The following is a 13,254-nucleotide window of genomic DNA, read 5'->3' on the forward strand; positions in this document are numbered from 1 at the left end:
TTATTTTCAGAATTTCAATCTTTTTGAAAAAAGAAATTTCTAATTATGCTAATATTTATTTAAAACAGTAAATGTATAGCAATAACTAAGCTTCCTTTTTTTTAAAATTTTTTATTTCTTTTCAGCATAACAGTATTCATTGTTTTTGCACCACACCCAGTGCTCCATGCAATCCGTGCCCCCCTAATACCCACCACCTGGTTCCCCCAACCTCCCATCCCCCCGCCCCTTCAAACCCCTCAGATTGTTTTTCAGAGTCCATAGTCTCTCATGGTTCACCTCCCCTTCCAATTTCCCTCAACTCCCTTCTCCTCTCCATCTCCCCTTGTCCTCCATGTTATTTGTTATGCTCCACAAATAAGTGAAACCATACGATAATTGACTCTCTCTGCTTGACTTATTTCACTCAGCATAATCTCTTCCATGTTGCTACAAAAGTTGGGTATTCATCCTTTCTGATGGAGGCATAATACTCCATAGTGTATATGGACCACATCTTCCTTATCCATTTGTCCGTTGAAGGGCATCTTGGTTCTTTCCACAGTTTGGTGACCGTGGCCATTGCTGCTATGCAAATTATTTTACTTTTCTAGTCCTAATTTCTCATTGTAAATACACAGGATATCAGTGTGTTCATTTTAGGTTTGATGCAAGTATTAAATGAAAAAAATTGGTTTAAAGAGCTTAACACTTTACTAATATTATTATGAGAGCCATATTATGAGGGAAAAGACCAAAATTATAATACTTTTAGGGGATTTGACCTTGGCCATAGGAAGTTAAATTTTTGATAGGTGCAGAATGTTACTCTAGGCAGTATGTGCAAAAGGCTTGTAAGTAGGAAATCTCTCAGTCAAGATTGAAGTTTACTTGGAGTATGGGGTTCATATGAGGAAATACTGAGAAATAAGGCTGAAAACATAAAGATCAGAGCATGAAAGTCCTTATTTGTCAATTTGTCTCAAAAGACTATTCAATTGTGTCTCTCTCTTAGATGTTGGACTGTTTTCTCTACAGATATTTAAGCAGGTTGTTATATTATTGCTAGTCTCATAACCTTTACAATATTAAGTAGACTTAAAGCCCTATTAAATATTATGAGTCTTCTGCACAAATACTCAGGAATGATCACATTAACACCCCCCAGGCACACACAAATATATTTCAGAGCAAAAATTTAGTAGGATTGTTTAGCAAATATTGCAAATGAAATTAATCATATGAAAATAATAAGCTGTAAAACACATTTTGTGAAGGGAAGGGTGAATCTTGAATTCTCAGAATAGTGAGTAGGTCATGACAAGGTTAGACCTCATTTTGTGTAAATGGTCTTATTGTTGACTTGCCCTTTTCTCTCTACACAGACTATAGAGAGCAGTAAAGATGGCTAATGTAATGTAGACAATGTTTCTCGGTACTATTAAAGGCCACAAAGTAAGAGAGACAGCAGAGTAAAGAGCTATCTTCTAACAATTGATTATGTCAGTTACAGTCTCTGAAGGGGATAAGAAAATCCCAATTTATATGTATCTTCCTCGAATATCAAGTTTCCAGTGGTTTAAGGCTAAACAACTCACTTCAGTAAGCTTCTATTGAACATATATTCTAAACCAATTGCTATGCAAAGCTCTGTGGAAAGAGCAAGGAGGACCCATGACAAAAGCTATATATGAACTCATACATTTCATACAAGGCAGACTACCATAAGTGCTCAGAGTAGGTGCCAGTGGATTCAGGAGGGAGCTTTATTCCTCAGTGGCAAGGCAGAGATGCCTCATGAACACACAGAGGGAGTAAAACATAAATTGAAGGAAATTGAAGGATGCTTAGGATTTTGATAGCTTAAGTTGTTTTCCACTTAGGGGATATTTTGAGATATGATTTAATTTGAAAGATCTTTCTGGCAGAAAATAGAGTAAGAAAATACATAAAACTCCAGAAGTCCAGGTGTATTTAAAATATGGAAGCAGCCCAAGTGTCCATCGAGGGATGAATGGATAAAGAAAATGTGGGTATATATAATGTGGAATAGTACTCAGCCATAAAAAAGAATGGAACATTGCCATTTGCAATAACATGGATGCACCTAGAGGGTGTAATGCTACGTGAAATTAGTTAGTCAGAGAAAGACAAATGCCACATGATTTCATTCATAGGTGGAATTTAAGAAAGAAAACAGAGGAACAAAAGAAAAAAGAGACAAACAAAACCAGAATCCTAAATACAGTGAACAAACTGGTGGTTGCCAAAGGAAAGGTGGGGTGGGATGGAGGAAATAAAGAAAGGGTATCAGGAGTACACTTATCTTCCTAAGCACTGAGAAATGCATAGAATTTCAAGTCCTTATATTGTATACGTGTAACTAATATAATACTACATGTTAATTATACTAGAAGGGAGCTTGGTGTTTTTTTAAGACGATACATAGAACTAGAGAAATCCAGGTGTATTCAAGAAACAGAGGTCCTTTCGATTACAGGTCCACTTTTTTCCTATCTCATTTAAGCCCCACAACAACATGCAAAGTAAAGATTCTTTATCCCCGTCATTCAAAGAAAGGTGAAATGAAACTGGACACAGGTGTATTTGTCTTCTCTTACCAGGACCACCAGCTGCCTGGATGGGATTAAGAGAGAGGTGTGGGAAATGGCTGGAATGTGGAAGAAGGTAATGATCATGAAAGGGGGAGTCATATGCTGGAGTGCAGTACTGGAGAGGACGGGGCCTAGAGAAAAGTGGGGACTCAGAAAGCTGACTGCCAGGGATGCATTCTTGCCACACCTTTTGTACTTGTGTAACTTTTGGCAAGTGATTTAACTTCCCACAACCTCATTTTGTCTTCTGTAAAGTTGTGATAATGCCAATAACTATTTCAAAGGACTAGTGTGAGAAATAAGAAATGTAAAATGGTTAGTACAATGACTGTAACTTTTATAAAGATTAATAATTTATTAGCTGTCATTCCTCTTATTAAAATTATATTATAAATATTACAACTCATTAGTTAGGATGTAATAAATAATAAAGCTTATATTAGGCTTGGTGCTGCCTTAGAAAACTCAAGCATGGAATGACCTTTGCTGGATAATCTCAGGACCATTCCAAATTCCAGTGGCCCCTTAACTTACATGCTATCGTAGCTCAAGGAATCAGAAGAGCTTTCTTATTAATAGCACAGCATGATTCCTATAACTTGCTAACCACATATCTAATTCTTCCTTGTAGTGCAGTCCTTTTAAGAGTGGGGTTGTAGCTAATTATGTAAATATATTGGTCTCACCCCACCACCACTGAGAGCTTCCTAGTGGCATGGACTACACTGAATTCACCTTCATTTGCATCTTCACGACCAGATTGTAGTAGATCCTTAGTAGACATTTGTATAATGAATGCCTACTTGGGTGAATGCAGAAATTACAAAATTTCAGAAAACTTCCTGATGATCTCAACAAATTTTTTGCTTAGTAATTTCCTTGCTTTCCATAAATAATTTTTTGTAAACAATAATATAGTTTCCCTGAGCTCTTGAAGAGGCAGTTTTTCTTCTTAAGGATGGAGCATTCTTAAAGAGTTTCAGATTTCAGCCTATAAAAATAATAAAGTTGATTATCTTATTTGAAAACAATAGGCTTGAGGTGATCTTTCAAGTGATAGGGACTTGTTTCTTATGTCTCAGCTGAATTAAAAGAGATTCTCCAGCTTCACTGACTCTATTATCTAATGCAGGAAAAATGTCAGGGTAGGACATCTTTTGACAGAGAACTAATAGCACAGGGAAATGGGAGAATAGATCATTGTGAGTGTAGCAAGACAAGATTTGAGAATATGGGTTTATTATCCTTAATGTTTGTGACAGAGTAGATACATGTATTTTTTAAATTTAGAATTTTTTTAGAGCAGTTACAGGTTCACAGCAAAATAGTAAAATTGAGCAGAAGGCACACACAAGCATAACCTCTCTCATTAACAATGTCCCCATCAGAGTGGAACATTTGCTACAATTGTTCCTTTGTTCATCTATTTTGTTTCATTTGTAACAATTGTTTAACCTACCATGATTCATCATAATTACCCAAAGTCCTTAGTTTACATTATAGTTTACTCTTGGTGTTGTATACTCTATTGGTTTGGACAACTGTATGATGACATGCATCTGTCACTATGGTATCATATAGAGTATTTTCATGGCCTTACAAAATTCTTTGTGTTCTGCCTATTCATCCCTCTATCCACACCCCAACTTTTGGCAACCATTTATCATCTTTATACTGTCTCCATAGTTTTGCTTTTTCCAGATTGTCATAGAAATCATACAGTATGTCATTTTTTTAGATTTTTAGATGGCTTTTTTAAACAGTAATATGTATTTAAGTGTCCTCCATGAATTTTCATGACTTGATAGCTCATTCCTTTTTAGCCCTGAATACAGGTTTCTCCTGTTATGTGGAAGTAGAGCATTTCTATGAAATCCTTCACAAATTGAAACTGTGTAAAGCAAAGTATATCCTCACTTACCAAATATTCATGTTATATCACTTCATTTTTATGAAAGACTTACATTAGTATCTGTTTTCACTAACTTAAAGAAATCTGAACAGAATTTTTGCTTTCACAAAAAAAGCCATTAGGGTACCCCCAGTTTATTACACCGGGAAGCATGATTCCTGGATTATATGGCAAGGGTATGTTTAGGTTTGTGAGAAACAGTCAAACTCTCTTCCGAAGTGACTGTACCATATTGCATTCCCACCAGGATCAACAAAATTCCCCGTTGTACACATTTTGTGTGCATTGCCAGCATTCAGTGTTGTCAATCTTCCAGATCTGCCTATTCTATTAGGTATGTAGTAGTATCTCATTTCTCTTTTAATTTCCTTCTCCCTCACAATAAACAATATGAAGCATCTTTTCGTGTGCTTATTTGCCATCTGCATGTCTTCCTTAGTGTTGAGGCTTTTGGCCCATTTTTCAATTGATTGATTATTTTCTTACTGTTGAATTTTAGGAGTTCTTTGTATAGTTTGGATAATAGTCCTTTATCAGAAATGTCTTTTGCAAATATTCTCTCCCAGTCTGTGGCTTATCTTCTCATTTATCTGATGTGGTCTTTTACAGAGCAGAAGTCTTCAATTTTATGCAAGTCCAGCCTATCCACTATTTCTTTCATGGACCATGTCTTTGGTGTTGTATCAAAACAAATCATCACCATAAATCAAAAAAAAAATAATAAAACTATAAAACTCTTATAAAATAGTAGAAAATCTATATATATATTTAAAGATTTTATTTATGTATTTGTGTGCATGTGAGAGAGAAAGAGAGCACAAGCAGAGGCAGCAACAGGCAGAGGGAGAAGCAGGCTTCCCACTGAGCAAGGAGCCACATGTGGGACTTGATCCCAGGACCCCTGGATCATGACCTGAGCCAAAGGCAGATACTTAACCAACTGAGCCACCCAGGCATCCCTAATGTTTTGTTTTTAATGGAAACTTCTGTGAATTCCAAATAGTGAATTAAGAGACAAAGCTAGGGAATATTGTTCTTCTTTTTGTCAGTAATCAAAGCAAGATTTAAAAGAAAAACATGTCTTGCTATGGGCCTCCACTTTGCTCCTGTCCCTGATGTTTCTGTCTCTTACTAACAAGTCTGATTTCCCCCCAACATTTTCATCTCCTAGTTTAACCCCTTTCAATCTGATCTTGCCTCCGAAATAATGCCAGGTTCTTGAGGTCATTCTCACCTTAGAGATCTATAAATCCCCCTGATTTTTTAAAAGTCTTTTGTCTCTACATTATTGGAGGACATAATCTGGTGTGAAAGCTAAAGGGCCCTGCTAATGGAAAGTTAGTATTATGCACAAAATTACCACCTAGTCTAAAATTTAAGGTGGCCAGAGCAAGTTGGCCATATGAGATGTAAATTTCCTGGGGAGAAACAGAGAGTAATTTATGATTCCTATGTCAGGTGACTTCCGAAGAGGAAGAAGGTTGGAACCGAGTCAAACATGCCCTCCCTATTTCTCATATGTTTCATATTTTTCTTGTGTTTCAATTGTGTGAGTCATTATTCTCTCCCTGAGTATAGTAAGTAAAAGTACAGAGAAAAGCCAGAAATTATGCTAATTGAGTTATGTCTAAGTAGAAAGAGATTTGTTTTCTCTGAGTCAACTAATAAGCGATTCATCTTTCAACATAATTTAATTGTGTGGCTGTTGATGCTGACTGTCAGCTGAGTTGTTTGCCTACAAAGGTCTAGGTTGAGCTCTATCACTCAGTGATCTAAGTTACAAAAGCAGAAGGTTGGGGGGTAGAGAGAGAGAGAAAGGGCACATGAGTGAGCCAGCCCCATTGTGCAAACACTTTTTTAGCCTCTGATTATGTCACGTTTGCAAATATCCTGTGGACAAGTCACATGTCCAAGCCAGTCAGTTTGACAGAAAACAATAAAAAGATACATCAATCCACCATAGTAGGAATAGCTCAGCTATAAATATAAACTATTCCCATTATCAAATTCCCAGGGAGGATTTAAAGTAAAAGAAAAAAAAAATTAAATGACTTTGACTTGATGATTAAAGTTCAGAGAAATCAAATTCCAAAATCCTTAAATTTTAATGCACAAAGTCATATGTTCTTGCTTGTATGCATTAAAATCTAAAGAAAACAGAGGCACCTGTGTGGCTTAATCAGTTAGTGTCCAGCCTTCGGTTTGGCGCAGGTCATGATCTCAGAATCACAGGTTTGAGCCTTGCGTTTCTGTCTTGCGTTGGATTCCAAGCTCAGCAGCAAGTCTGATTGAGCTTCACTCCTCCCCCTTTTCTCTCTAAGATAAAGAAACAAATCTTTAAAATCAGAGAAAATAAACTTCTTTCACTTCCTTTTCCATTGTTTCAGTAAGAATCATTTCTCTCTGATGCCTTATCAAAGTTTGATCTTCTTTATCAGTAACAATTGGCCATTCTCCACTATAATTATTTTTTTAAAGATTTTATTTGTTTGACAGACAGAGATCACAAGCAGGCAGAGAGACAGGCAGAGAGAGAGGGAAGCAGGCTCCCTGCTGAGCAGAGAGGCCGTCAAGGGGCTTGATCCCAGCACCGTGGGACCATGACCCAAGCCAAAAGCAGAGTCTTTAACCCACTGAGCCACCCAGGCGCCCCCACTATAATTATTTTTAATTATGTAGGTTCTCATGAATTAAATTAGTCTCTGTATATTGCTTTTAAGTAGCCCAAAAGTTAAGAAGACACATACAGTTTTACTACCATAAGACTCAAACCCATAGAATTTCAAAAACAAAGCAATGTCTACACTTAGAGTGATACTCCATTGCTTCCAGAAGCCAGTGCATGATGCGGTTTAAGTCCTTGTTATTTTTGTTATCTATTGAAGAATAAGTAGCGACTATGGGAAGAACGGTTGACTAAGTAAACCTTGGTTTCCACCTCACCAATCTCTGCTTATCACACCAGGCATCTAGCACCTGTGGGAGAAATTTCTCCTCAACGGCATCATGTTGGCATTATGCGTGTACTATATCTGGGAGGAAATCTAATGGTGTGCATTCCTCCCCTTTCTTTGACAGTGATCGCACAGCTGTGGGTTTTAAACACTCTGGTTCTGCACTGAGTGTGCTTACCTGGTACTAGAGAATCTACTTGCTCTCGTGAAAAAAATAATTTTTTTACACCCCTGACTTATTGCAGTGCCTAAAGTAGTGAAACTGAATTTTAGTGAGAGTCCTGCAAATGGATTTTTTAAAATTCCATTTTCTACTTTTTTAAAAATATGTTTTTATATTTTAAGTAGACTCAGTACCCAATGCAGGGCTTGAACTCACAATCCTGGCATCAAGAATCACATGCTCTACCCAATGAACTAGCCAGACACCCTTAAAAAGTCCATCTTCTGAGGGGGGAGGTTACACAGTGGTCCCCACAATCTAAAGCTAAGGTCACCTAGATAAATCTTATGTAACTGAAAAAGCCAGAACGAACTCAAAATCATATTGGGTGGGAGTGTACAATTATTGTGCTTAAGTGACTATTCCATCCACTGTCTCTTGGCCATGAATGAAAATAAAAACAGCATAGAGAAGAATAAAATTTTGGGCTCCTGCTCAATACTACCTATTGATGTTTAATGCTGAACTAACACATTGCTACTCTTACAGTAGCAAAGAACTTTGCTGTGTCTGAAATTTAGAGCTTCAATGTTTAGTTGTGAAACCAGCCAAATTAACTCACTTATCAGTTTCTTAAATCTTGTATATGCCATGACTGTTTTGAGGTAAGCCTTAGGAGAAAATATTTTTAGTCAACTTAAACCAGGCCAGCTGAGATAAAAGCTCATCTGGCGTGGGTCTGGTAAGATGAGAAGGCTCACGCACAAGTTTGTGGTGAATTTTTATAGTGGCTTCATGTGACATTCAACATCTATAAGACAACCACTACACTGAAAAGAGCATCACCAAGTGGTAGACTCTGTTCTACCACTTGCTGATGTTGTCAAACATAAGTTGTCAAACATAAGTAATGGGTCCCCTTACTAAAACTTAAGGCTTAATAAATGCGCTGCAGTCATACTAAAATTCTTAAGCACTTTTTAGGTTGGTCTGTAAAGGCTGATCCCCTTTCCCATATTCCTAACATTTGCACAGATTTTTGGTTTAGGGTTTTATGAGGTCATTATATGATACTCCTCTTTCCTTCCAGAATTCAGAATCAGTTAAACAAGAAGGCAAAGCAATAAAGCAAATGTAAATGAAATGACTAGATTTACTGATAAAAACAAAACAAACAAACAAACAAACAAAAAAAAAAACCAGGCCAGAATATGTGACTTTAAATCTGTTAAAAACACTGCCCAGAATTAAACATACTCCCTAATACTGCAATACTTTCCATTAGAGAACCCGAGTTTTCTTTGAATCTAATATTGCTAACCTTAGAACATAGTGGGACAGATAATATGTTCAGTTAACATGTTGGCTCCTCAAAAAAGTACTGAAAGGAAAACTCAAAGGAAAACATGTTTAATTACTTCTTCATAGAATATAACTTCAAGTAGGGGGTGCCTGGGTGGCTCAGTTGGGTGGCCCAAGTCTTTGGCTTGGGTCATGATCCCAGGATCCTAGGATCAAGCCCGTATTTGGGCTCCCCAACCAGCAAGGAGTCTGTTTCTCCCTCCCCTCTGCTCCTCCCCCTGCTCACACTCTCTCTCAAATAAATAAATAAAACCTTTAAAAATAAAATGAATTTCAGGTACAATGACACAGAAACAAAAGGAGAGGAGAGTTAATTGATTTTGCTGCAGTATTCCAATGAGATCATTCAAGAGGTCCTGACTGAGACATTTGCAGCAATCTGCATTCCAGCCCTACCCTAGACTTGATGATCAATTTTTCCTCTAAATTTGCCAATATCTAATAAATGTTGTTATGTTATCCAGAGGTGAGTTAGTGACTTGCAACAAAATAAGCCTATTCGAATATTTTGTGTGTTTTTTATTTTTACCTTGTGTTTATCTCTTTAATCAACTTGAAATGGCTTTGGAGAATGCTGTGAATTGAGCTTTAACTTCATATTTTTCAAGTTAACAATTTTTTTCAGTAGTACTCACTAAATATTTCTTCTCTATGCCACAATTTATGAAAGATTTTAAAGGAATACATTGCTGATAAATATTCCTATTATTTAATATTGCAATGATGCACTCCTGCAAATTTGAAGATGTGGAAAATAATTTGGGTTCTGAGAATTAAACAGAAACTATAGTATCTAATGAATCGCACTGCAGGCCTATGAATATGTAAACCCATTTGGAAGAGACACGATTTTTCTCAGACCAGCAGAATGTATGTCATCTTTGTTAATGTATTAAGTATATTTAAATAAAAATTCTGATTCAGAGGGAGGCTTCCTTAGTCACCCTACCTAGAAAAAGCAGCTACTGAAGCAGCGTAAGCAAAGTCTATCCAAACACTGTCCAGAGGCAGGGAAACTTAAACACTGAACCAAATGTACTTCTGCTCCTCAAGGTGAAACCATCTCTTTGGTGGGGGGATACATAGCTGGCTGTGGACAACAGAGTTGAGACAAAAACTTTTAAATATTTCTACTGCCCTGCAAGAACAAACCAATAATGGGATATCCTAAATTCAGGTTATCAGACTGATGGTGTTCTGATCCCCTGATTGTCTGCATAATTTTTGAATAGTATGTATGTCTATCCTCATGTGAAAATTTTTTGATCAAGATTTTGACTACTCTCATTTTCTGATACAGTGATTTTTCTTTATAAATAAAATGGTTTTGGGGAAATGGACATTGGGGAGGATATGTGCTATGATGAGTGCTGTGAAATGTGTAAACCTGGCAATTCACAGACCTGTACCCCTGTGGATAATAATACGTTATATGTTTATTTACAAAATAAATAAATAAATTTTAAAAATTTTAAGAAAATAATAAATAAAATGGTTTCTTTTTGGGATTTTTCTTTCCATATAGCTTGACTACATGCAGTTTAAAAATAATATTTTCTCTGCCAGTCAACAAAGCAAACAACCAACAAACAAACTCAACCTACTAGGGTTTAAAAAAAAAAAATCAAAGTGGTAACTCAACCATTTGAAACAAATAGGATATGATGGAAGATCTGCAAAGCACTGAAAACTAATAACTGCAAAGATGATAAATGGGTAAGGGTGTCACAACCACAGATCATTTTGAAAATTCTTATTTTCCAGTTATAGCATTGTTTTATTCACTGAAAATCATTGCATGTAAAAATATGATGGCATATTTTTTTTTCTGTATTTCCAAATACTACATTATTGAAACTAAGTCATGCTGAAATAAAAATACACTAAAAAATCAGTGTTTTAATTCAATCTGATGTAAATCAGACATTTCAAGAAAATTCCAGGCCAAATCAGTTGGGAATGTAGATGTTAAAGTCCTCAATAAAGTACTAAAACTGAATCTAGTAAACAATTAAAAAGAGTAACACATGATGACCACAGAAAATTTACCCAAGGAATGTGGAGTTGATATCACACTAGATGATCAAACAATTCAATTCAACGTAATGATTGACCAAAGGAGAAAAACTGTGTAATAACTTCAACAGATAAAGACAAAAGTAGGGAAGAATAGCAGAGCAGTCAAATTTCAGAAAATATTAGGCCTTACCTTATTTTTTTTACATTTTCATGACTGACTAAAAGCTTTAAGAGACATAGAACTACATAAATGATTCCTATCCATCCTCCCCTATGAAAGTTCAAGAAGTTTATTTAATGTCAATATATGCAGCAAATGACAGTTACCACGATTAGGGAAAACAGACAGTAGCTAAACCAGAGAAATTGTTAGCATAGTAATGTTTTATCCTGATACAATGATCTATCGATGCCTTGGGAATATACCATGAAATTCTAAATCTATATATTTTTTTTAAGATTTTATTTATTTATTTGACCGAGACAGAGAGAGAGAGGGGGAAAGCACAACTAGGCGTAGTGCAGAGGGAGAAGGAGAAGCAACCCCCTGCTGAGCAGGGAGCCAGACAGAGATGATTCCAGGACACTGAGATCATAACCTGAGCTGAAGGCAGACACTTAACCAACTGAGCGACCCAGGCATCCCTAAATCTATTCTCATAATGAAGAATTGAATGATCATAGTAGGTCAATGCTAAAGTTGTTACTGTGCTTAGTAGATATGTATGTATCTTAACTGATCCCAGTATACTTTTTCAGACATACTGATATATCTGAGTTGGAAAGCAGAATCCATGGGTGCCCAGGTGGCTCAGTTGGTAAAGCATGCAACTTTCAAACTCAGGGTTGTAAGCTCGAGCTCCATTTTCAGAGTAGAAGTTACTTAAATTAAAAAAAAAAAAATCTTTAAAGGGGGAAAAAAAAGGAAAGAAGAATCACACTAGCATTTAGACTTAGACTTTATTTTTACCCTTAGACACATACTCTAAAATGCAGCATGCTTTAACAGTAATGATGACGTGTGATGTGCTCTGAAATAGCTTTCTTTTTTTTTTTTTTAAGGTTTTATTTATTTATTTGACAGAGAGAAATCACAAGTAGACGGAGAGGCAGGCAGAGAGAGAGAGGGAAGCAGGCTCCCTGCTGAGCAGAGAGCCTGATGCGGGACTCGATCCCAGGACCCCTAACCCACTGAGCCACCCATGCGCCCCTGAAATAGCTTTCTTACAGGCTGGTCATTTTATTTATCTTCTACTAAAATGCTGAAATTCACCATTTAAAGACCATTTTCACAGGTAATGAAAGTTTGAGCTGAGAGATATTTTGAAAATCATTGTCTTTTCTGCACCCTCCCCTAATTTCTCTGACTGAGGTCGTTGGATACCCTTTTCTGTAAAATGATCATAAAATCCCAGTACGATATAAAACTCGGATCTTTGAGTTGGTTAAAGTTTGGCTGACCCAGTTCTGCCACACACTCAGGCACATAGTATGACTGCTTATTCCCCATCAGTAGGTCAGCAGAACAGCTGGTCTCCGCAATTCTAATATGATCGAAATGCTAACTGGACATGTACTCGCAACAAGGGCAGACACAGAAGAAATGAAGCAAAGCCATACACAACTTTTAAGGCCTATGCTCAAAATAGTGTGCTTTTCTATCTATATTCTCTTGGCTAAAGCAAGTCGTGTAGCTAAGGCAATAGTCAAGTGACAGAGAAGTACTTTCTGTCCACAATGAGACCATGGCATGGGTGTGGATGCAGGCAGGCGTGAGAAATGGGGCAAATAATTTATTCTGGAGAAATGAAAAGTCACTTTCCCAATACATATAGGCCATAAAGACTTAAGTATTACTTTTTTTTTTCCCCAAATGGTCTATTGAAAAAACATGTCTCTAGGAATTCTTCATGGAGAGGTACCACTTAAAGAGCACAAGCAAAAACAAAAAATAAAACACAAAAAGCTACAAGCTCAATTCGGAAGTAAATATAACTTGGTGTATTTTTTTTCTCCATTTATTTATTTGAAAGAAAGAGAGAGAGAGAGAGAGAGCAGGAACACAAGCAGGGATTGTGGGAGAAAGAGAAACAGGTCTCCTCCCCAAGCAGGGACCCCCATGTGGGATTTGATCCCAGGACCCTGGGACCATGACCTGAGCCAAAGGCAGATGTTTAATGACTGAGCCACCCAGGAACCTCTGCTCTATCTGTTAAAATTGTCTGCCTTGGATGTCTAGGTTTGAGTCCT

Source organism: Mustela nigripes, chromosome 2 (genome assembly GCF_022355385.1).
Source record: "Mustela nigripes isolate SB6536 chromosome 2, MUSNIG.SB6536, whole genome shotgun sequence".
Taxonomy (NCBI): Eukaryota; Metazoa; Chordata; class Mammalia; order Carnivora; family Mustelidae; genus Mustela; species Mustela nigripes.